Below are 21915 nucleotides of genomic sequence, written 5' to 3' on the forward strand. Positions count from 1 at the left end.
CAAGCTGTTCCGAAGCCATGAGCCCCTTTCGGGTCTCCAACATGGGCACAGGCTCCCAAGGCTTTGGGCCATCCTCTACTGCTATTCCATGCCACAAGCAGGAAACCAGATGGGAAATGTGGTAGCCAAGAAATGAACTGGCCCCCACATGAGATCCCGGTGCATGCAAGGTGGGGACCCTAGCCACTGGGCTACTGTGCTGGGCCCAGTCTCTATCTTTTAAGTTTTAGATCATCCCCCTGAATATTCTTTATATTCTGCTACTGAATTCCAAGCACAATTTATTCACACTGACATGGGCTAACCAGATTTGGTGGGAATGGCATAATCCCTTTCTGGACAAATGAAAATGCACACTCTCACAAGTAAGTATATATATGTATGTTTGTACATGTGGATATGGGCTGAACTCTCTTTTTGTTTCTAACCAACTGAATACAGCAGAGGATGCACACACTCACCCACATCCAGCTACTCAAACGTTAAAACTGTGACGCTTTTCTGTATAGGAGATAAATATACCTGTAGAATAACTCTCCAGGAATGCAGTTGAAAAGTAGACAGTGTCAACGCTTGCCTTAGATCAGCATGCAAATGTAAGCTTTGCTATTTACTGCAAGATTCAAGGCAAGTTTTCTGCCTCTCTGAATTTTAGCTTTACTCTACAAAATGAAACAATTGGCCTTGGTTGGTGGCAGATGTCCCTGGCTGGACGAGTCTGACCAGAAGGTTTTGGTGAAAAGGCTGTCGAGACAAGTTCCTGGTTGAGTGGGAAAATGCTCTTGAATGGTGACTTACGTCTGGTATGGATATGGGAGGGGGACTTGAATCATCGGTTATGTCCAACGCCTGTGTCAGAGGGAGAGAATGACAACACTGCTGGTCCCACTGCATTCACTATTTCTGAGCTGGAACACTTTGGGACAATCCTAAGATCGGGCTTTCTATGATTCTATGACTGTAAAATTCAGCTTCATGTTTTTCTGAAGAGTAAGTGGTGGGTGAATATGCTAAGCATGCCAAGGTGGTGCTGGTGGAAAGAGTAGAACAGCTGAGTTTGTGGTGGGTAGCTACTAGAATAAGATAACCCTCTGTGATCCTAGCAGCATTGGATTAATCTTTCTGTGGAAATTGGTTGCTTCTCTTCAGTTCATTCACTATAGCTGATTCTCAGGAAGCGAATTTCTAGATTAAAAATCTTGTAGAATTTCTAGTCATGGACAGAAGTTCCCAATTAATTTCTGAAATTGTTCAACATGGGGATTTTCTGTGTCAGGAGTACAAAAGTATACACTTTTACGTTAGTTTTAAAATACGGCAATCAATTTTGCAGAAAAATTAAAGTTTCCATGGCAACTGATTCATTTGACAGTATCAAAAATTTTACATAGTGAAGACTGACTTTGTGGCGTAGTGGGTTATGCCACCACCCCAGTATCAGCATCTCAGAGCACAGATTTTAGGTTTCATTGCTGTGCTTCCATGCAACACCTTTGTACTCAGCACTTTGTCAGCAGATAGTCACACTTGGCAACCTCCAGCCACTGTGACCAAATTCCTTTTAATGGGATTGATGACCTTAGAAGAGATTGAGCAGCAGAAGGACTGAGGCAGAAGATTGTAGCCCCTTGCATGGGCTTTCAATGGAAAACTTTGCGCGTCCATTGCATTGATTTCCGCCAGATACTGCTCGCAGTCCCCAGGACTTCACCTCCTTCAAGGCTGAAGAGAAAGGCCTGCAAGATAAATGATTCATTGTGGCCCGAAGCTGCCTCAGCACAGGGCAGCTGGGCTTGCATCCCAGGACAAAGCAGGCAGAGTCCCCAACATCACAAAAGCAACTATGCAATGGTGTCAGGCACCAAGCTGATACTGGAGAGAAAGTCAAGGAGAAATACGATTGCCTAAGGATAGGGACTGCTCTTGTCAGGAAAATTCCTAGGAGCATGAAGAGAGACATGCTTAAACGGTTCTGTGAGTCATATCCAGGAATTTGTAGAACAAAAAGGGCGATCACACCGTGGCCAGGCAGGGCTCCTGACAGAGCGCTTTTATGGAAGGACCAGGGAGGGTCGGGGAACACAGAGCAGACCAAGTCATTACCACCCTGGTGATTCCTGACCCACATTTACAGGAGCTGTTTTCCCTTTCTTCTTCTATAAGGGACATTAATAGTGCAGTTCTCTTCAGTAGACAGACAGGTTCCGGGTATCTGAAGGGCTTAAGAATGACTGACACACAGGACTGCAAGAAACTCGACGCATGCTGACAAGACCTCACTTCCCCAAAATAACTTACTCACCAGTGCCTGGTTGCCAGTAATTTAGAAGCAGTTGGGGCATTGTCATGGTCTGTCTTGCAAGTTAGGGCACTGGTGGATGCTACTGTTACCAGCAGTGATGGAAAAATAAAACAAAACAAACAAAAAAGCCTGAGAATGTGATCGTGAAGATACTGCTAATAATGACTATTGACTGAGCAGATAGTACTGGCTGCTCTCCTAGGCTTTGTCTCAATTTATCCTCTCCGCCTCTCTGAATGGAGCCTATAATTGTCCTCATTGTACCCCACAGGGGTTCATTATTATGCCCAGGGTCACAGAGATGCTAAATGTTCATCAGGATTTAAACTCCTGTGTATATTTCAAGTCCTAAATGCCTTCTTCTGTATTATGTGCAGAAGATAAGATTTCCCCCTAAAAGCAAACAATACAAAAACAAGCAAAGACAGAAACAAAAGAAAGATCTTGGAAGAAGACCCACATGCCTGTGTGCAGCCATTCTGAAGGGCACTGGACACCCTCTATCATAAAATTAACTTTACAGAATGCCCTGTACTCTGTGTCTTTTTGTCAAATAGAGCCAATGGAACACATTTTTCCTGCTGATGCTTTTAGTTAGAAACCAGTTCCAGATTTATGAGTCCTGCAAATGGGAGACTTGAAGGAGCCTGAGCACAATGAGTTTGACTATTCCAGGACCCAGTGGCTTTGACTCAGCAACTCTGGGGCCCTGGATCATAGGGTAGCCATTAAATTTCTCTTCAGAGTAAGTGTTCCCAGTTGCCTTGTATACCTGCGTAGCCAGAGAGCCTTCAGCGTCTTGCCCACTGGGAGCAAACCTGCAGCTGGCTGCCTTGTCAGTGCCCAGCGAGTTTGCTGACCTGATTAACCTATGGTAATTATCTTGTGAAGCTACATGGTGGGCAGAAGGGACAAGACAGACAGCCCTGTTGGCCAGGCCTTCATAGTTCATTTCCACAGGGCATTCCCCTTTGGGTTTTTGGACATGAGCTACATTCATTCCCACATATTTCTTTCCCTTTTTGGCTTGTCTTCTCCCCTGCCCTTTATCGTGCACATGCCAGGTTCACTAATTTCCTTGTATAAAGAGATGCAGGGCGAGGAAAGAAAAGAAAGGTGAATTGCTCATTCTCAGGACAAGCTAAGCAGTGCGATGCATACTTAATATGGACGTTTTGCAGAGCAGGAGTCATAACTCCTAAGAGTCTTGGAGTTTTTCAGTCTAATGACAGAAGGGAATTCCTCTAATGCTCTTCACTGGAAAGCATAGAATGTAAACTTTCATTTGAATCAGTACCATCTCCAGGCATGATGATTACAGCATAGTCGTTATGTTTACAAACCAGGTCTGATTCCTGGTCTTGTGATTCCTTGGTTTAATAACATTGAACTGATACCTTAATTTCTTGAGCCTCAGTTTCTTCATTTTATAAGTGCTTATAAGGACTATTGAGGTAAGACAGAAAAGGAGGTTAGCACAGTCTTGGCATTGAGAAATAGCCAATAACTGCAAGTGATGATGTTAGCTCATAGTTTTTACCCATAGTATCATGAAGGTTCAGGAGCTAGTTACAGACACCCTGACACAAGGTGCAGTTGGGAGGCTAAGGTGCCTGGGATGCTGAGGTTCTCCAAGGGGACCTCTTCAGCAAGCTGGCAATGCCCCTTCCACCATAAAGGGGATTGACTGAATGTCACATTTACAAGATGGTATGTGGTGGCGACATGCTTTGGGTCCAATAGACTGAGAACAAGAATTTCTTTTAATAAGCCATGGATGTCCCTTGAGGGTTATGACTTCATGCTCTTCTTGAAGTCAGGCTCAGTGAGTAGCTGTCCGATTGCATCCATCCACTTCAAAAGTTTGATCCTCTTCAGAAGGTTGGAGGCAGGAAAAGGTCATATCTTGTTCTAGGCCAATGCTATTGAGGTCTAGTTTTCTGTTCTTTCAAATTGATCTGGTTCATACAGATGCCAAATCTTACAAACCATCTCTTATTTTAAAAGGAAAAAAATATAATGATACTAAATAAAATTTGGCAAGAAAAACTAGTAAAAAAATTATTTTGGTCTTTTTTCTTGTATTTGATTTATTTGAGTTCACCTAGATCTCAAGTTATCATAATCTCAGTGAGCTTTTACAATTGTTTTACTTCTTTCTATGCTGTCTTCTAATCTTCATAGTTATCGTGCATTGTACCATATTGTTCATGTCCCCTAATGCCACAGAATTAGGTTGTTTCATATTATTTTTTTCTCACTGAAGCTAATCTCATGCTCTACAAGATGCATATTTCCCTCTTAATTGTTTCCTTGGAATAAATTCTTAGAGTAGAATAACTTGGAATTTTTCTTAAGTGCTATCAAATTTCCTTAGAGACAATCTGCCTTACCGCCCTCAGATTACTACATTCACAAAACTTGCACACCTGGGGTTTATCTTTCTTCATTTTTTGATTCCTTTCCTGGCGATCTGTGAAACAGTCATGTTTGCAAGGTTTATTAACTGCTTGTGATCATTTTCAAATAGTCTGCTTTTTACAAAAGGCTGAATCTACCTGGGTATCCTGAGTGTAACCATGGAGTTCAGCCCTGGATATGCCAAGGCTGGTCCTTGGAGGGCTGCAGCAGTTTGGGATTTCTTGAAAGTAGATCTTAACCTAGAGAGTAGCATCAAAGATATCTATTGGGGAGCGGTCTTGGATTTATACCTTTGGAAGAAAAAAGAAAAAAAATGGGGCTGGGAGGAATCGTGACTTTATTGTTTCAGTTCTACAGAGAGAGAGAGGAAATGGGATGATGGAGAGCTAGCCCACCTTATCTTGAGAAACCTGGGCATTTACATAGCCAGAGAGTCAGTCTCTGGAGGCAGTTGCCTGTGGTTGGAAGTGGTCTCTTCAGCTGAGACCCTGGAGAGAATTGGTAGCTGAGGGTAATCGGCCAAAACAAATCCCTCTAGATGGTTACAAATCTTTTAAAGGGACATGGACAGCACAATACAGTTTTGAGTCTGGGGGCTTATGGCATGTTTCTTGCCACAGCACAGTAGTGTTCCCATTTTTCATTCTACCCTGAGACTGGAAATCTGAGCTTCTGACTGCAATCGCCCATTTTTGGTGTGCCCCTCAAGACAATACTGTGATGAGAATGAAGCTCAAAACAGTGTACAGCTTAGTGGAGAGGAGACCAGCAAGGGCGCACATCATCTTGTACAAGGGTCTGCAGGACCAAGCTGCGAAGATTAGGGAGGGCATCTCAGAACTGAAGCTCAGTCTACTTTTAGAGGCAAGAAGAGAAGTTTCTCATGCCAGGGAAAGGGCCAGTCTCACCCTGTCTACCTTACATCATTTCCCCTTCCACGATGTCACAATGCTTGAGTCACTCTGGGCTACTTGCATGCTTTTGGCCTGATGTTTGCTCATACTATTCTACCTCAAAAGCTCTTGCTGGAGTCTTTCTTATTCTTTATAAGACCTTCCAAAATTTACTTCTTCCCTACAACTTTCTCTCCTCTTCTCAGAGGAGGCGGTGACCCCAAAGGAGAATTCCACTCCCTCTTTGTTTCCTCTCATGGCCTGTAGCTTGCACAGCCTCCACAGCCTTCACCACAGTTTTTTGCCTCCTCCATTGAACCGTGAACTTGGACTCTGTGTGACGACTCTCTCAGCACCTGCCTCTGAGAGGGTGCTGGCTGACTGCTGAATCACGACAAATAAATTAAATGACCATTTCTGGAAATTCCACCCCACAGCACCATTGCTGGAACACAGTAGCTTCTCAATAAATAAATACGCACAGCACACATTTAAATGTTGAAGTTCAATTTCCACTAAGTTTCCCTTCAGGAAATCACATTTTTTTTCTTGCCAGTGGTGTTGGGGGAGAGTTCACCTACTATTACACGTGGTTTCCTCTCCTGCCTTGGAGACCTCAGCCTTCCTAGACAGCACTGAGTGATTTCACCAGCTCCAGCCAGCACCAAGCACACCAACGCTCGTCTGCTTAACACAGAGCCTTTTTTCTCCTTGTGAGAAAACCAAACCTACTCTGCTATCTCAGATGAATAACCCCAGCTACAACAGAATCCACTGAATCTTCTAGCCAAGGAGGCGGCTGGCAGGATGGGGGTTGGGAGGCAGGGAGTGGGGCGGGGAGGAGAACATTTTAAAGCATAAAATTTCCCAGGGTCAAGGCGTTTCATTAGGAGACTTCTAGATGTGTTTTTCTCTCTAAAGACTCAAATGAAAGTCCAGAGAATTTACCAACTACAGCGAAACATTCTGGTGCTTTTAAATCCTTTCTTTACCACCAGGAGCCCTCTAGCCCATTAATTGTAAACAAGTTTTCGTGTGGATCTAACAAATGCCTATTTGTTTTTTTTTTTTAAGGTTCACCCTGTTTCATTTTTAATTAAAATCATTGCATTGATTTGTTTTAAAAATAATAAAGAAGATTCTGACTTTGTAGGTTGAGAAATAAATTATCATTTGAAGGATTAGAGTGGCTCTTCTTTTGATTTTAATAAAGATTAGAAGAAGAAAAAGAAGCACAAAGGAATGAATGCAGCTCCCCCAATATAATGAGTTGGACGGCCTCCCCCCCTTGATCAAACAAAAGAACAAATGTATTAAACAAAGAGTATAGATTTGACAAACCATCTCTGCTCTCGCAAAGGATTTTCGAGGGGATTTTGAAAGTTGTAGCCTGCCCGTGTTCTGCTATTTCTGAGTATATTAAAGCCAGTACTCTGTTAGCTTAGGTATTGTTTGTGTGTTTGCTTTGCTTCCTGGCAATAGAGTCTTTCTTTAAGAAAAGCAATTGGGAGATACCCTGGTCCTGGTTAATCGGTCCTCCTTTTCACACACAGACCATTGTCTGGATGGGCTTCCCAAGAGGCATTGGCATTATGTCCTGGGCCCCCTCTTCCAAGTAGACAGACTGTACAAAAGGAATAGTACATCTTGGGAGGAGCCTGCTGGATTTCCATTTGACACTGGAGCTGTTTTGTTTTATGCAAATTTCAATGCAAAATGTGTCAGTCCCCAAGGAAAACAAAACAAAACAAAACAAAACAAAACAAAAATGAAGCCACAAACAAATTTGGTTGTGGCTTGTTGGTGTTGCATGAGGGCCCTCTAGCCCAAAGGTGCAGAGTTTAGGATGCTCCTACTGTCCTCCTGGATGATCCCTGGGCTCTGACTCGCTCCTGTCCCCATGCAGAAGCTCAGAGTCTGATTGTAGACCTGGAATGGCAATCTCTGGCAATGCTCCTTTACTCCGGTATTTGCAATGACTTTCCACACAGAGATGGGATCAGCTGCCTCCTGCGGATCAACATGTTGCAGGGTTTGTGACTGGAGTTATGTGATGCCTGTCCTTGCATGTTGATATTTAATCACACCTTCTTTAATCTGCATAAAATTTGTTATTCTGGATACCATGTTGGTCCCAACTAAGTCACAGATACCCGTGATCACTTTCAATGTTCTTCTCTTTTTCTTTGTTTCTTCTCTCTGCTATTCAAGTTACTCAACAATGTTCTACACTAATTATCTCCTCAACTGCAACTTTTGGTCACCTCTGATGTCATTGTAGCATGGCTGCTTCCCCTCTGTCTCACTCAGGATTTCGACCTGTCTGAGGTCACATGTTACTGCAGCTAAGGACTTCCCATCCCTTCTTTCACAATCATAGTGATACTTTCAATGAACTGTGCTGTTAGCATCTCTGTGCTTGTGACTTGTTTAGCTGAATGAATGTATTCCAGAACTATCACATTGTCACAAGCTTTCCTTCATGATTATGAAAGAAAAAAGAAGTTTCTACCTTGTCCTAGACATGATACCAGGAATGGCTATAAACGTTTTCACACTCACCTTTGCTCTAAGACTTAGCGTCACGAGGCAAGTGAGGTGCTGATTGACTAGGTAACTTGCTGTGCACCGTTCAGAAGATGGCAAATCTATAAGAGATTATGTTTCAAACAGCATTTCTGCTCTTCAGTCTGGTTTGGATTTTGGTCCAAATGTTTCAGGAATCAACAGTATTTCATACACATGGAACACTCACCTCAGGTGAATGCAGGATTCATGTGCCATCATACCTGGTGAGATTGAGTCTCTTAGCCTGAAAGAGTGGCTCTCTTAGTTGAAAAGAGAAGGGTGCAAACAACAAACAGTGTTTGATGAGATTTCTGCTCTTCTATGGCAACAACTTGTATTAAATTTGTTGATCTTGGGTAACCTGTACAAGGTCATTTACTAGAAAATAGTAGAAATGGGGTTCAAGCCCAAACACATATCATTCTATAATCCAATATTTTTGCCACCGTGTTATCCCAGGAGGTAATTCTCTTGGTTTTGAGTCTTGGGGTTTGCTATCTTGAATTCATATGACAGATTTTCCTAAGCTAAATATGTAGGTTTTTTTCTTCACTTCTCGAAATTGTGACATTTTGACACACTACCATCTTGTTTGCCCTTTAGGGAACATCTTATACTTCATATGTCTTCTTCTTAAAGCAAGAACCCCAAAATGGAGAAAGATGTTCCAGGAGTCCTCTGTCTTTTTATGTAGCATGAATTCACAAATGTGCCAGTTTCTGTGCTCTTGTCACATGTAGTGATTTATGCTGGTCTTCCTGCTAACCATATTTCTTGAATCTTCTTTCAGTAAGCTGCTGCAACATTCTGCAAACATTCTTATTTGATGGGTGTTTTCTTGGCATAAACTCAGGTAGGCCCTTAAGTTATTTGATCAATGTAAACCATAATTTCTGTATGTATTTTCTTCAAATCAGCTACTAATTTGTTCCCAACAGCAATAGGGAAGTATATGGGATTTGGAATCAGAAAACCTTGAACTCAGAGTGTGACTTGTCACTGAATGAATCATGTCTTCTTTAGAAATTCCCATGAACTACTCTTGTCCTCTCTTTAAATTAGTGCTGATGGTATTAATTTCAGGGGATTCTGCGAATTCATTGACAGACTTTCAAATTGTATTTATGTTATCCTTATAGTCATAAATATTTCCATGCTTGCTAATCATCCTATAGCTTATCTAAAAGACAAGAAAATGTGTCCCAATGTACATGCTTTTACCTTCATTCTTATTCATTACATTTATATTTCTAATGTAATCATTTCTTATAAAATTTCCACCAATTTGCATTTATTTCTTAGAAATGCTTAGTAATTGTTGACGTTGCTTTTTATGGAACTAGTCATGGAGAATGAACTAGCTATTCCTAGAAATGCTCCCAGTGAGCTTTTGTATTTGTAAAGCAACTTCAATAGTAGCTTCCCACACAAGGTGTTAATAATATAAGATTAACACCTTCTGAAGATATAACCTGGGTCGGGGCACATGATACTGAAACTTGATGATGTGATGACTTGCCCTGCCTCTATCTGAGTCAGAGGCAAGATCATCTATGTTTTGCCTGCTTTCTTTAGGTACTTAGGTCACCAGCTCGCAGGGGGAAATAGAACAGAACACGAGAACAGAAATAATAGAGTTCTTATCACAGATCTAAACCTTTTTCAGAAATGAACTTTAACAATACTGATCTCTGACCATTTGACTACTGAATTGCGAATCTTTTGGCCTCTGAAGTCATCCCAATTCTTGCATTGTACTCAGTACCCAGGTTGTTCTGTGACTGATGTTATCACAGGTGTCCGCCTAAGCCTACCGAATTTAGTGAACTTCTGCATTTGGACATTGCCTGTTCTGACATCAAAGCCCGTCTAAACTTTCAAACCTTCTGCAATCCATGGGCCTACAGGTCAAGCTGAAGATCAGCCTCTGCTATTCCCAGAAAGAAGAGGTTGATGAAATGTGTTCTTGAAAGCCTCTACCAGTTCTTCAGACTGAAGAGTAAAATATACGTATTTTTCTTACTTGGCAATATGAGCCTGTACAGATTTTCAAAACTGAATTCCGGTCTAATAGGGCAGGTGGATCAATTGCATGCGTAAGAGCATGGGTTTTGAAGTGATGAGTCTGACACCGTGTATGCTAATCTGTCTGCAGTGCCGGCATCCCATATAGCACCAATTTATGTCTCGGCTACTCCATCTCTGATCCAGTTCTCTGCTTGTAGTCTGGGAAAGCAGCAGAGGATGATCAAGTTCTTGGGACCCTACACTCAAATGGGAAATCAAGAGGAAGCGCCTGTCTCCCAGTTTCAGATCATCTCCGTTCTGGCTGTTGCAGTTATTTGGGGAATGAACTATTAAATAAAAAATGTTTGTCTCTCCCCTCTCTATAAAATCTGCCTTGAAAAATTATTTATTTTTATTTGAAAGGCAAATTTACAGAAAGAAGAGACAATAAGAAAGGTCTTCAATCTGCTGGTTCATTCCCCAACCATGAACCAGGAGTTTCTTCTGGGTCTCCCACATGGGTGCAGGATCCAGACGCTTTAGGCTATTCTCTACTGCTTTCCCAGGCCACAAGTAGGGAGCTGGATGGGAAGTACAACAGCCAGAACAGGAACCAATGCCCATATGGGATCCTGGAGCTTGCAAGGCAAGGATTTAACCACTGAGCCATTGTGCCAGGCCCCAAATCTGCCTTTCAAATAAAAATAATTTTTTTTAAGGACCCTGGGCTTTGAAGTGAGATAGACTTTGGTTTGAATTCTAGCACATTCATTTGTTGGCATAATGTGAAGCACACTATGTTCTTACCAACTCTGTTTTCTTACCATTAAAATAGACTAAAGCCTATCTTACAGCAATGTGTGGTTTTGATAGTACCTTGCAGAGAATAGGAAAAATTTTAATGTGTTACCTACTCTGTAAAATTCTTTCCAGCTTGTCAGGCTTCAAGGATCTTTCTACTAATTCGGGCAGTTTCAGTATCTGAATTCAGATTTACCCGTTGTTTTACAAAGTTCTTCTTCAGTGGTAGACTCTTTTATCTTTCAATTATGATATTTTTCATTTTTAGAAGTTCTAGTTCACATTCTTAAAGAATCAACTTACTTTTCAAGGTGTTTTACTTTTTGTCCTTCTATATTTTTGCCTTTATTTTATTTAAAACACTGGCATAATTTCGATAAATTTGTTTTCAAAATTCTGCAGAGCTTAATTCTATGATTTTTGCATCTGTTGAAAGTCACTTATGATAGATTAATTTTTTGATGTTTCAGTTTTTTTATTGTGAGTTCATTCTGACTGGATCTTTATCTGTGAGAAATATGTATGGTTTTGACTGAATGAATTTACCCATAGCATATTAATTTTTGGCTTCCAGATGCTGCATGAGTGTTGAAAACCTAAAACTTTGTGCATTTCAGATTGGAAGTTGCCAGAGTATGGTATGGTGGTGGTTTAAATTAGACATGTTGTGTGAATCATTGGTTACAAATTTGAGGGAGATATGCCCTGACCGGTAACTCAGTAGAGAAAGACAAACTTCCTTGCCCTGTTTCTTCTGGCACAGAGATTCTTTTTCAGTCCATCCTTTATTATTGTATGTACTATAGTCAAGGAAAAAGATAATTTTGGTGCAAATAATTTGAAATTTGTGCATACGTGAAATCTCCAAAAAGTTCATGGAAAATACAAAATCTTCCTATTAAAAGATTTCAAATGTTTTTGCAGTTAAACTCATCTTTTAATTCCATTTTCCATAGACTTTTTAAAACTCTCCTTGTGAAATGAGCCAATCCCAAAAGGTTAGATACCACATGTTTACCTTAATTTAAGATGATATGATGTTATGTAAAACATGTTATTTTATGTATGTTATGTTATATGTTGTGTATAAACTAAAATTGAAATGTCAATGAGGTGACCACAGAATGTGGTTAAGAAATCGCATTTGTTTTTAACATATTGGTTACTCAATAATATATCAATTAATTCCACAACGAAGTTAATTGCTGCTGATGGTATGTTGGAGCTTTTAATTGATTGGAATGATACTCTGCTGGTTCTGCCCTCGGACCAGACAGGGTCTCCCCAAGAAGCCGTTGAACTTGACTGGACTATAAGATGCTGGACTCTATGTTTAGTATATGCTTGCAAAGAGGGAATCTCAACTGAACTTGAACTGTGGTTATGCAACAAGGTGGAGGAATCCACCATGGGGGGAGGGTGTAGGGAGGGGTGGGGAGGGGTGGGGAGAATCCCAGTACCTATAAAACTGTGTCACATAATACAATGTAATTAATGAATAAATAAAAAATATAAAAAATAAAAAGATGATATGATGTCAATATGAAAAACAGTATATGTAAAATGTAATATTACCTCAACCTCAAACAGCCTATCTTACATGCAATAAGATATTGTGAAGTAACCAATGAACCAACAATCTATGTGAGTCAGACTGCCATGATCTACATCAAAGAACTGTGAAACCTAATATACTTTTAATACCCTATGTTATCCTATAATGGGGAGGGAGAGCACAGAAATCTTTCATCTCCCTAGAATGTGTAAGGAAGACGTGAAATATAATCTACCAGGATCATAACTGGTAACTCATAGACAACAGATTCGAATCAGCATTAGACAATAGTTAAACTACAAAGACATATAAGGGGAATTAAGAGTGGTCCTGACAACCTCTTAACAGGAGGTCATATGCACAGAGGGGGGGGGGGCGAGGACCCCAGAGTGGAGTAGAGGAGGCTTGTATCCCAACCCTGAAGACTCACGGATTCTCACCAAGGACCAGCAGTATGAGCACCAAGGACTACATCCCAACTGCCAAGGAGACCACGGGGAATTGGAGTGCCTTCGGAGGCCAAGAACTCTAAGATCATCCACTCCCGCTTGGATCCACCACATGGGATGGAAGAAGTCTAAATCCTTCCTCGCAGGATCCAAGGTCATTGGAACAACAACCAGGAGCCCTGAGCGGCCCACAGAAACAGAAGAACAGTAAACTCCTTGGGGGCTCAGGAGAGGAGCTTTCTCTGGTCCTCGCTTGATTCCAACCTTGGCTCCCCACCCTCTCTGGCAGTGACCATCAGGATCGCTCCAGAAACCCCTCAAAACAAACAAACAAACAAAACTCTAGAATAGATAGAGAATAACAAGGAAAACTTGAAATCAGACAGGAAATGGTCAGCGTGGATTCACTTATACCTTACTAGGTGGGACACAAAGATTGGTTACTCCTCACTAGGGTATTGAGGATTTCTCTGCACACCCCTCCTAAAATTGTTCTGCACCTAAACTGTTGACATATGTCTTGTTAGAGTTATAAGCCAGTCTAGACTACCGGAAAAAAAAAAAAAAAGAGAAAAAAAGCCAAATTCAGCAAAATTATGCTTCAACGCTATATAATGCTAAATACTATAATGAAAATAGACACAAGACAGCTGAATAGTAATCTATAGCCATTTTAAGGTGTATAGAACCCGGTCGTGTATAAACTAAAATTGAAATGTCAACGAAGGAATCACGGGATGTGGTAAAGAACTTGCATTTTTTTTAAACATGTTGGTTACTTAATACTATGCCAATTAATTCTATAACGTTATAAATTGTTGCTGATGTTATGTCGGGGCCTTTAATTGATAGGGGTGATACTCTGCCAGCTCTACCTTCAGACCAGAGATGGTCTCCCCAACAAGCCGTTGAATTTGTCTGGACAATAAGATGCTGGACTCTATGCTTGGTATATGCTTGCAATGAAAGAATCTCAACTGAATTTGAACTGTGGTAATGCAACAAGGTGGAGGAATCCACTATGTGGGGAGGGTTTGGGGAGGGGTGGGAGGAATCCTAGTACCTATAAAACTGTGTCACACAATGCAATGCAATTAATTTTAAAAAAGGAAGCTTTGACAAAAATACAAATAATTAAATTGAATGCTGTGACAAAAAAAAAAACCTCCCCTTGTGGGCCCAGCATGATAGCCTTGCAGCTGAAGTCCTCACTTTACATGTGCCGGGATCCCATATGGGTGCCGGTCCATGTCAAAGTGGTCCCTCCTCCGATCCAGCTCCCTGCTTATGACCTAGGAAAGCAGTCAAGGATGCCATAAAGCCTTGGGACCCTGTACCCATGTGGGAGACCCAAAAAGAGGCTCCTGGCTCCTGGCTTTGAATTGGCTCAGCTCTGGCTATGGCTGCCACTTGGGGAGTGAATCAGTGGACAGAAGATCTTCCTTTCTGTCTCTCCTGCTCTCTGTATAGTTGACATTCCAATAAAAAAAAAAGACACACAAAAAAACTCTCCTTGTATAAGCAACATTCCTTAGAAGGTATAAAAACCCATTTCCTATCACAATATCAGCAGTAAAAACCATAAAAGGCCCTAGATTGTTGAAAGTGGATATGCATGCACACTGCAACACCAGGAAAGCTGTAGCATTGACATATATGCCTCTAGGCCTGCTTCGAATTCCTTAGTTATTTCTTGGCCTCCTATCTCTGGAGGTTTCTATTTCTTATAATTTGAGATATGCATCTAAAATTATATTTGCTGTATTTTATCCAACATGCTTCAAATTTATATTATCTGTAGAAGGAGTAACACTGGAACACCCTTCTTGCAATGGAAGACTTCCTCTTATTGCTAAAGAAAACTCATCCTTAATTCTTCTTTTAATATGAAAGGTATGAAAGTGTCTACTGCAAGGAAGGTGACTGTGGAAGATGACTGCGTGTAGGGTTGCTCATTAGCACCATAACATATCCTTCCAATGTCCCCACTCATTCGGTTGAGTACGGACTTTCATTTTGGCTCAAATGATAGGAAGACAAATAATATCTCAGGTGATTTGCATTTCTCTAAGTTTGTATATTCTTAATGGTTTGGGGTAATGACATTTAATTTCCCTCCAAGAAATGATTGGTCACTGTTTTTTTTTGCTTAAACCCACTGGCTCTTATCTCACCAAAACGTAAGAACAGAAGTCATTTGCTAGAGTGAGAACTGAATGCATTCCAACTTACATCCATACTGCCGCTCTTCTCCAGTGCTTTTTGCACAAAAGTTTCATTTCAGATCTTCTCAATAAAAGTCATCAAGTCTGTGAAATCCAGACCCCCTCCACTTGGCCTAGGAGATGTGTCTGTTTTGTTTCATATCACCTCATTCTGCAGTAAATTGTGAGTTCTGGGGGCATGGGGCAACATTATAACTGAGTTACTCTTTAAAGAGTTTAGGCTGAAAGAATCAAGGAACACAATGTTGACTGATGAGCGAAAAGTCATAAGATTATTTTATTTTAAGTAAAGATACATGAGGCATGGAGGAAAGAGCATCACTTTTGGAACCAGTGAGAAATGAATTGCAGCCCCAGTTCCATGACTCACAGTGTGATATTTGGCAAGTGACTAAACTTACTTAGACCTCAAGTAGCATGGGTTAGAAGCATATTACAAGACATAGAAAGCTAATATTTGCGAAAGTCCTAATCCGGGGTAGGATAATATCACAGAGAAGACCATAGAACCATCTTGATGTATGTGCCAATTTTCGTTTTGCCATTTCCCTGTCTAAAATGAAGATGAAGATCTCAGACAAATTATAAGATTAGCGAGAAACTCCCTATTAAGCTTGTGGTTTATGATATAGGAACCTCTCTATCCTTTGTTGGCACAGTCCTTGGTATAATACATTGTCCCTTGTTCCTTGAGGGACCTCGGAATTTGACTCAGTTCTCCCTGCAAAAGACCCACTGGGCAGAAGCATATTGAGTCCTCAGGTTTTTGCCCAAGTCATATCACGCTTTCAATCTCTTTCACCTAGATTTCTAGACAGAGGGGTTATTGGAAGCTCAGAGTGGCTTCAGGCCAGCAGACATCTCCTTGCCTGCCACCTGGCCCTCCCACAGAGTTTTCCATCTTAGAACTTGTGAGACTGGGACAACTGGACCCAGGGCAAGAGGCTACTGGCCGAAACCTTGTTCTCAGATTCCTGAGAGGCTCCTGGAATTTTCTGGGAACAGAAGGGGCTCTGTGAACCTCCCAGAGCCTGGGGATGAGTGCAGAGGGGTGTGTGGCAGACTGTTACTCAGATCCTACCCTCTCCCTGGGGCTTGTGGTTTGAAAGCTTTAATCGCTGAGATCAGAGCCATTCTGTTTTATGACCGTGCCAAAAAAGGGCCACCCCAGTCTAGCAGGGGTGACAGCAGATCCTTCCAGAATCCCTCAGCCAGGCCCAGCAGAGTGGTGGCTGCCAGGCCCCAGAGCTTCCTGCGGGGTTTGTGTTTCCCTTCCTATTAAATCCTGCCTGTGCTCTGAAGGCTTGCTGCACTTTCCCACTTCCCCAGCACTGCCTCTGGCTTCTTTAAAGGCTTTAGTGTTTCCTCAAATTAAGGGACCCAGCTGCTCCAGGCCTTTTGTTCGGTGTCTCCAGGATGACCTTTCAGATAATTCGTCCCCACTTGCAGGAGCTGAGCTTTGCTGGTATTTAGACGCAGAGCTTCCTTGGCTAATCGGAATTTATTATCCTCTTTGTTAGGGGACTCTGAGGTTCTTTCTCTCCATGGAGGGCTGTCTTCTGGGTGAGTGATACATGGCCTGGCCCTGGCTCTGTAATCCTAGCAAGTCCTGTTTCCAGGTTGTGTCCCCAGGGGCCCCAGAGGCAACTGGGCCTGTGTATGTGTGTGCACGCTCGCTTGGTCATGGAAAATAAAGACTTGCAGGAGTTCAGTCTCATTCTGGGATAAAGCAATCAGATTAGGGTTGAAGAAACGTGGAGTCCTCACTCTACATTCTGATGGTCCTCTTGAGGCTTTATCTGTGCAGCCAGTTTCACTGGAGCTGTGTAAAATCCTGGCAGATTTCAGTAAACTGTTCATTGCATGTTTCTGTGATGGTAACAAAAATGCAACACAAAATCTACCGTTTTCATTTTACTGCACAACTCAGTGGCATTGAGTACACTTGCACCATGGCGCAACCATTGCCATTAGCCATCACCAGAAGGTTTTTGATCTTTCCCAGATGAATCTCTGAATCACTAAACAATAATTCCCCATATTCTCTCCCCACCCCACAAAACACCCATTCTTCTTTATCAGTTTCTCTGCTACAGACACTCCCTACACACGGCATCACAGTTTTTCCTTTGTGTCTGGTTCCTTTCACTTGGTGTCTTGTCTTCAGGGTTCACCAATGTTCAGCATGTATCAGTCTCTGCTCAATTCTCACCGAAATACATAGGAAAATGGAATTACTGGATCATCTGGTAATTCTATATTCTAACACCATGCATTTTTTTATTGCAAAGTCAGATATACAAAGAACAGGAGAGACAGAGAGGAAGATTTCTGTCCACTGATGTCCGTCCCCAAGTAGCAGCCATAGCCAGAGCTGAGCCGATTCAAAGCCAGGAGCCAGGAGCCAGGAGCCTCTTTCTGGGTCTCCCAGGCGGGTACAGGGTCCCAAGGCTTTGGGCCATCCTCAACTGCTCTCTCAGGTCACAAGCAGGGAATTAGATGAGAAGCAGGGCTGTTGGGATTATAACTGACACCCATATGGGATCCCAGTGCGTTCACAGAGAGGACTTTAACAGCTAGGCTATTGTGCCAGACCCCGAGCATATCTTTTTGTTCATACATTAGTTTATATGAATTATCAGCTTTTATAATCATCAAAAAATATTAATGAGCCTAATTGAATAATTCCTTACTATATACATATAACATATTATCATACTGTATCTCTCAAATATATATAATCATGAAGAATTGATCAAAAATGCATTAATCTTAAAAATTGCATGGTTTTATTCTATAAACCTTGTTTCTAGTAAGGTTGCTTCATGGAGCCATGTAGATTGCTTGGAATGAATAAATAATTCATTTTTTGTATTATGTTTAATTTTTTGAGAAGTCCCTAAACCACTTTCTTCAGTGGCTGCACTATTTCACATTTCCATTAGTGATGCATGAGGTTCCTAATTCTCTGCTTCATCACCAACACTTACAATTTACTGGTTTTTGTTAGTGTATTTGTTTTTAACTGTCATCCTAATGGGTTTTAGGTATTAACACTCATTGAATTCCGAGGATGGTAAAAATGAGAACAACCATGGTGCACTGAGTGTTTATTAAATATATAATGTACCAAATATTAGCACTTATGATTTCATTGAATCCTCAATATAACCTGTTTTGATTGGTTATTATCTGTATTTTCTGTAATTTAGAAAAGTTAGATAAGTTGCTTAAAATCAAACAACTAAAACTTAGCAGAAATGGGAATTAAGGAGAAGGTTGGTGGAGCCCTTCCCTGTACTCTTTCCTCTATACAACTTGTTTTCTAACCACATAGCTGTACTTAGATGGAAACTTGGTCTATCCCCCCGCCCCCTGTGTGATGTTTTGGTACCCTGTGATACTCTACCTCCCTGTAGCACGGGCATGTTTACTTTCCCTTCCTCACCAACATTCCCCAATTCCTTTTGCTTTTCTTGCCTTTTCAATGGCATTTTTAATGTCTCAAGAATCTCAGAGGTTCTCAGCAATAACATTAATTTTTATTGCAAAAAGATTGCCACATTCTTTTGGTATGGATTTATCTTTGTAAGTTCTGCTCCAAATAAATAAATAGAAGAGAATGTCACATTTCTACAGCTAAACAGTAAAGTTTGTTTTTCTTCTGTGAGGCTGAACATTTATTGATGAATTCACATTATACTGACAGCAACGTCTTCAATAATTTCATGGGTTGTGTAGCAGTTGGTAATAGCGCACGCACATGGGCAGGGAGAACTATGCAAATATCAATAATAATTATGCTCAGTGTATGCAAATTCCACCAGGTATTTTCAGAAATTAATCTTCCAAATTACTTTTACACAATTCAAGAAAATTGAAATGTGCATTTATATAATTGTAGAAAAAATTTAAAAGCAATTTCTGCTCATCTAAATCATCCAGTTTAAGTGCTGTTATAAACAAAGGGATTGTAGATATTTCAGACAGAGGATCCTTACTTCCAAAACAAAATTATAGAGATCATGAGAACTATGCTTTGTTTATAGACAGCTTACTAGAGATGACACTGCTTGGATTATTTTTTATGGTATAAAACATTACTATTAATATTACTCAAAAGTAACTCGTTACTCATTAGTAACGAGAAATAATATCATTTTGTTTGTTCATGTACTATTTGGTCCATTTTTTTTGGTGTGTTGATGCCTCTGTTTATCAATCCATCCATTCTTCGGATGAATGTTTATTGAGTCTGATTGTGTGGCGTGTGGATCAAGTTCAGTTGTGGAGCTGAGCCTTTGGCTTAGACCTTCCTTAAGCTTGATACATGCTACAAATTCACATGGTTTAGTCGTTTGGGGGTCTTTCCATATTTCCTCAATGAGCTTATTATCAACTATAATTCCACAAAACCTAGATGTTCTCCCTTGGCAATAATTATTGCATTTATATAGGTAAAGCACTTTGTGTGTCTTCTGCTTCCATGCAGTTTTAAGTAATCTCATGATGGCTATGGACTTTAAATGCTGCAAGTAGCCCTAGGTTCTTCTAATTTCCTTGAACTCTTAAGATGAGATTCTCAGAGAATATTGAATTAGTGGATACAGATCAGGAAGCTATACAACCTCCACACACAGGAAGCTCTGGGAGAAGCAATATTAACTAATCGGTAATGCTTATAATTACAGGACTGTACCTATAGTCCACAAACATGTAGGGGAACAAAGCAGGAAAGCAGGTCTTCTTACAAAGTAATATGATACTGGTTTTAAAAATATATGCATTTACTTATATAAAAGGTAGAAAGAAGGAGGGGGAGAGAGAGAGAGAGAATCTCCCATTTATTTTCTTACTCCCCAGATAACCACAATAGACTGGTCTGGACCAAGCCTAATCAAGGAACCAGCAACAACTTCTCTGTCTCATCTGTGGGTGGCAGGGAGCCAAGTACTTGTGCAATCATTTACTGTCTCCCAGGTGCATTGGCAGGAAGCTAAACCACACTGCAGAGTAACCAGGAATGCAGATTGGCACTCTGGTATGGGATGTGGGTGGCCCAAGCAGAGGTTTAATTCACTGTGATGTGATGCCAATCCCATAAGGAAAAATCCCTTCGGGAGGCCTTTGAGGAACTTGGTTTTGAGCAACAAGGTGGTGAGTAACTATTGAAGAGGCCTTGGTTCAACAGCTGTATAACCATGAAGGCCTAATGATTAGCACATCTGTAAGATGGGCTGATGACACCAGTAGGAGAAAGAATTTTTGGGGAAAGGATTTAGTTGACATTTCTCAAAGTATCTGTTAAATTAGAGTAAACAGGGCATAGCTGGGCCAGAGATATGGCCTTGGATAAAGTCACAGAAACAGGCAGAAAAAAGATTTACAAGATACTAATGATAGGGCCTGTTTGTCTAAAACTTGGAGTTTTTCAACAGAAAGCCAGAGGCAGCAACAACAAATATGCTTTTTGCCTGTTGTATGGACTTGAATTTATGGCTTGGTTGTTTTGAGTTTAACTGTCTTGTCTATAGTATGGGTCAAAAAAAATTGCCTCTCCAAATGCTGGGCAAACAGACAGAAATGTCATCTTCAGGTAAGAATTTCATATTCTTTTTCTGCATAGTGTTTGCTACTCATCTGATTTATTTCAATAATTTTTGCTCAAGAAAGACTTGCAAGCAAAGTGCATACCTTTTTGACTGTGTGTTTCCCATCAGCTAAAATGTCTCTTACGAACAGCGTATTTCCAATTCAACATTGATCTCAAAATATTCTGACATTTTTATTGTGAAAATATGAACTAGTGTAGTATTTTGGTAGGGGCTCTTCTTTAGTAACATTGAAACTGCCCCTTTGATTAATCATTTTCACTGACTTATAATGGAAAGGATTTTTTTTTCTTATCCCAGTGGAAAAACTGACCTTTGTAATTCCAGTTGAGATCCTGTATTGTGCTTTCCTATCGTTTTGATTGTTGATACACTTTTATCCTTTTGTTGCTCATGGTAAGTTTGTGATCCTACAAATGGAATAATAATAATAACCAAAGATAAAACAGGTATGATGGTAGAGAAAGAAGGTAGGGAAAGCAGACAGAGCAAGAAGGTCTTCAGCAATCAACTTGGATTCACTCCCTCGATGATTGTCATTGATGTTGTTCTGAGAGCTTAAAGAAACTCAAGCAGGTACAATCTGTACCTTTGAGGGGATTGGCAGTTGGCAGAAGGGGTTGATCAATCCCATGGACAGTTCTGGAATGGAGGATGCTTGATGTGCCCAAAGCCTGGAGGAAGCGATGACTAATTTGATCAGGAAGAGTGGGGAAGTTCCCACCAGGATGATGGTATTAGATGAGCTCATGAGCACAAGTAGAAGACATGAAGGGTTTTCCAGGCAAAGGGGTTCATGACTTCAGTGATTAAAATAAAAGGCACAGTGAGGTTAGGCCCTAGTTGCTCTTAAAGGTTCAGAGGAGAGAAACATCACATTTAACAAAAGGAAAAAAAAGACACTTCAAGGAAGAAGCAGTATTTAAAATGGATGGTGACATTTCAGACAGGAGAGAAGAGACCAGAAAGGGCATTTCAGAGGGAGAGAACAGGATGAACATGGCTTTGGCTTGTAGGTGAGAAAGTTCAAGAGAGGCTTAAGGGCCATGGGAGAATCGTGTACAGGTACAGTGTGGGTTGGA

This window comes from Ochotona princeps, chromosome 14, assembly GCF_030435755.1.
Source record: "Ochotona princeps isolate mOchPri1 chromosome 14, mOchPri1.hap1, whole genome shotgun sequence".
In the NCBI taxonomy this organism is placed as follows: domain Eukaryota; kingdom Metazoa; phylum Chordata; class Mammalia; order Lagomorpha; family Ochotonidae; genus Ochotona; species Ochotona princeps.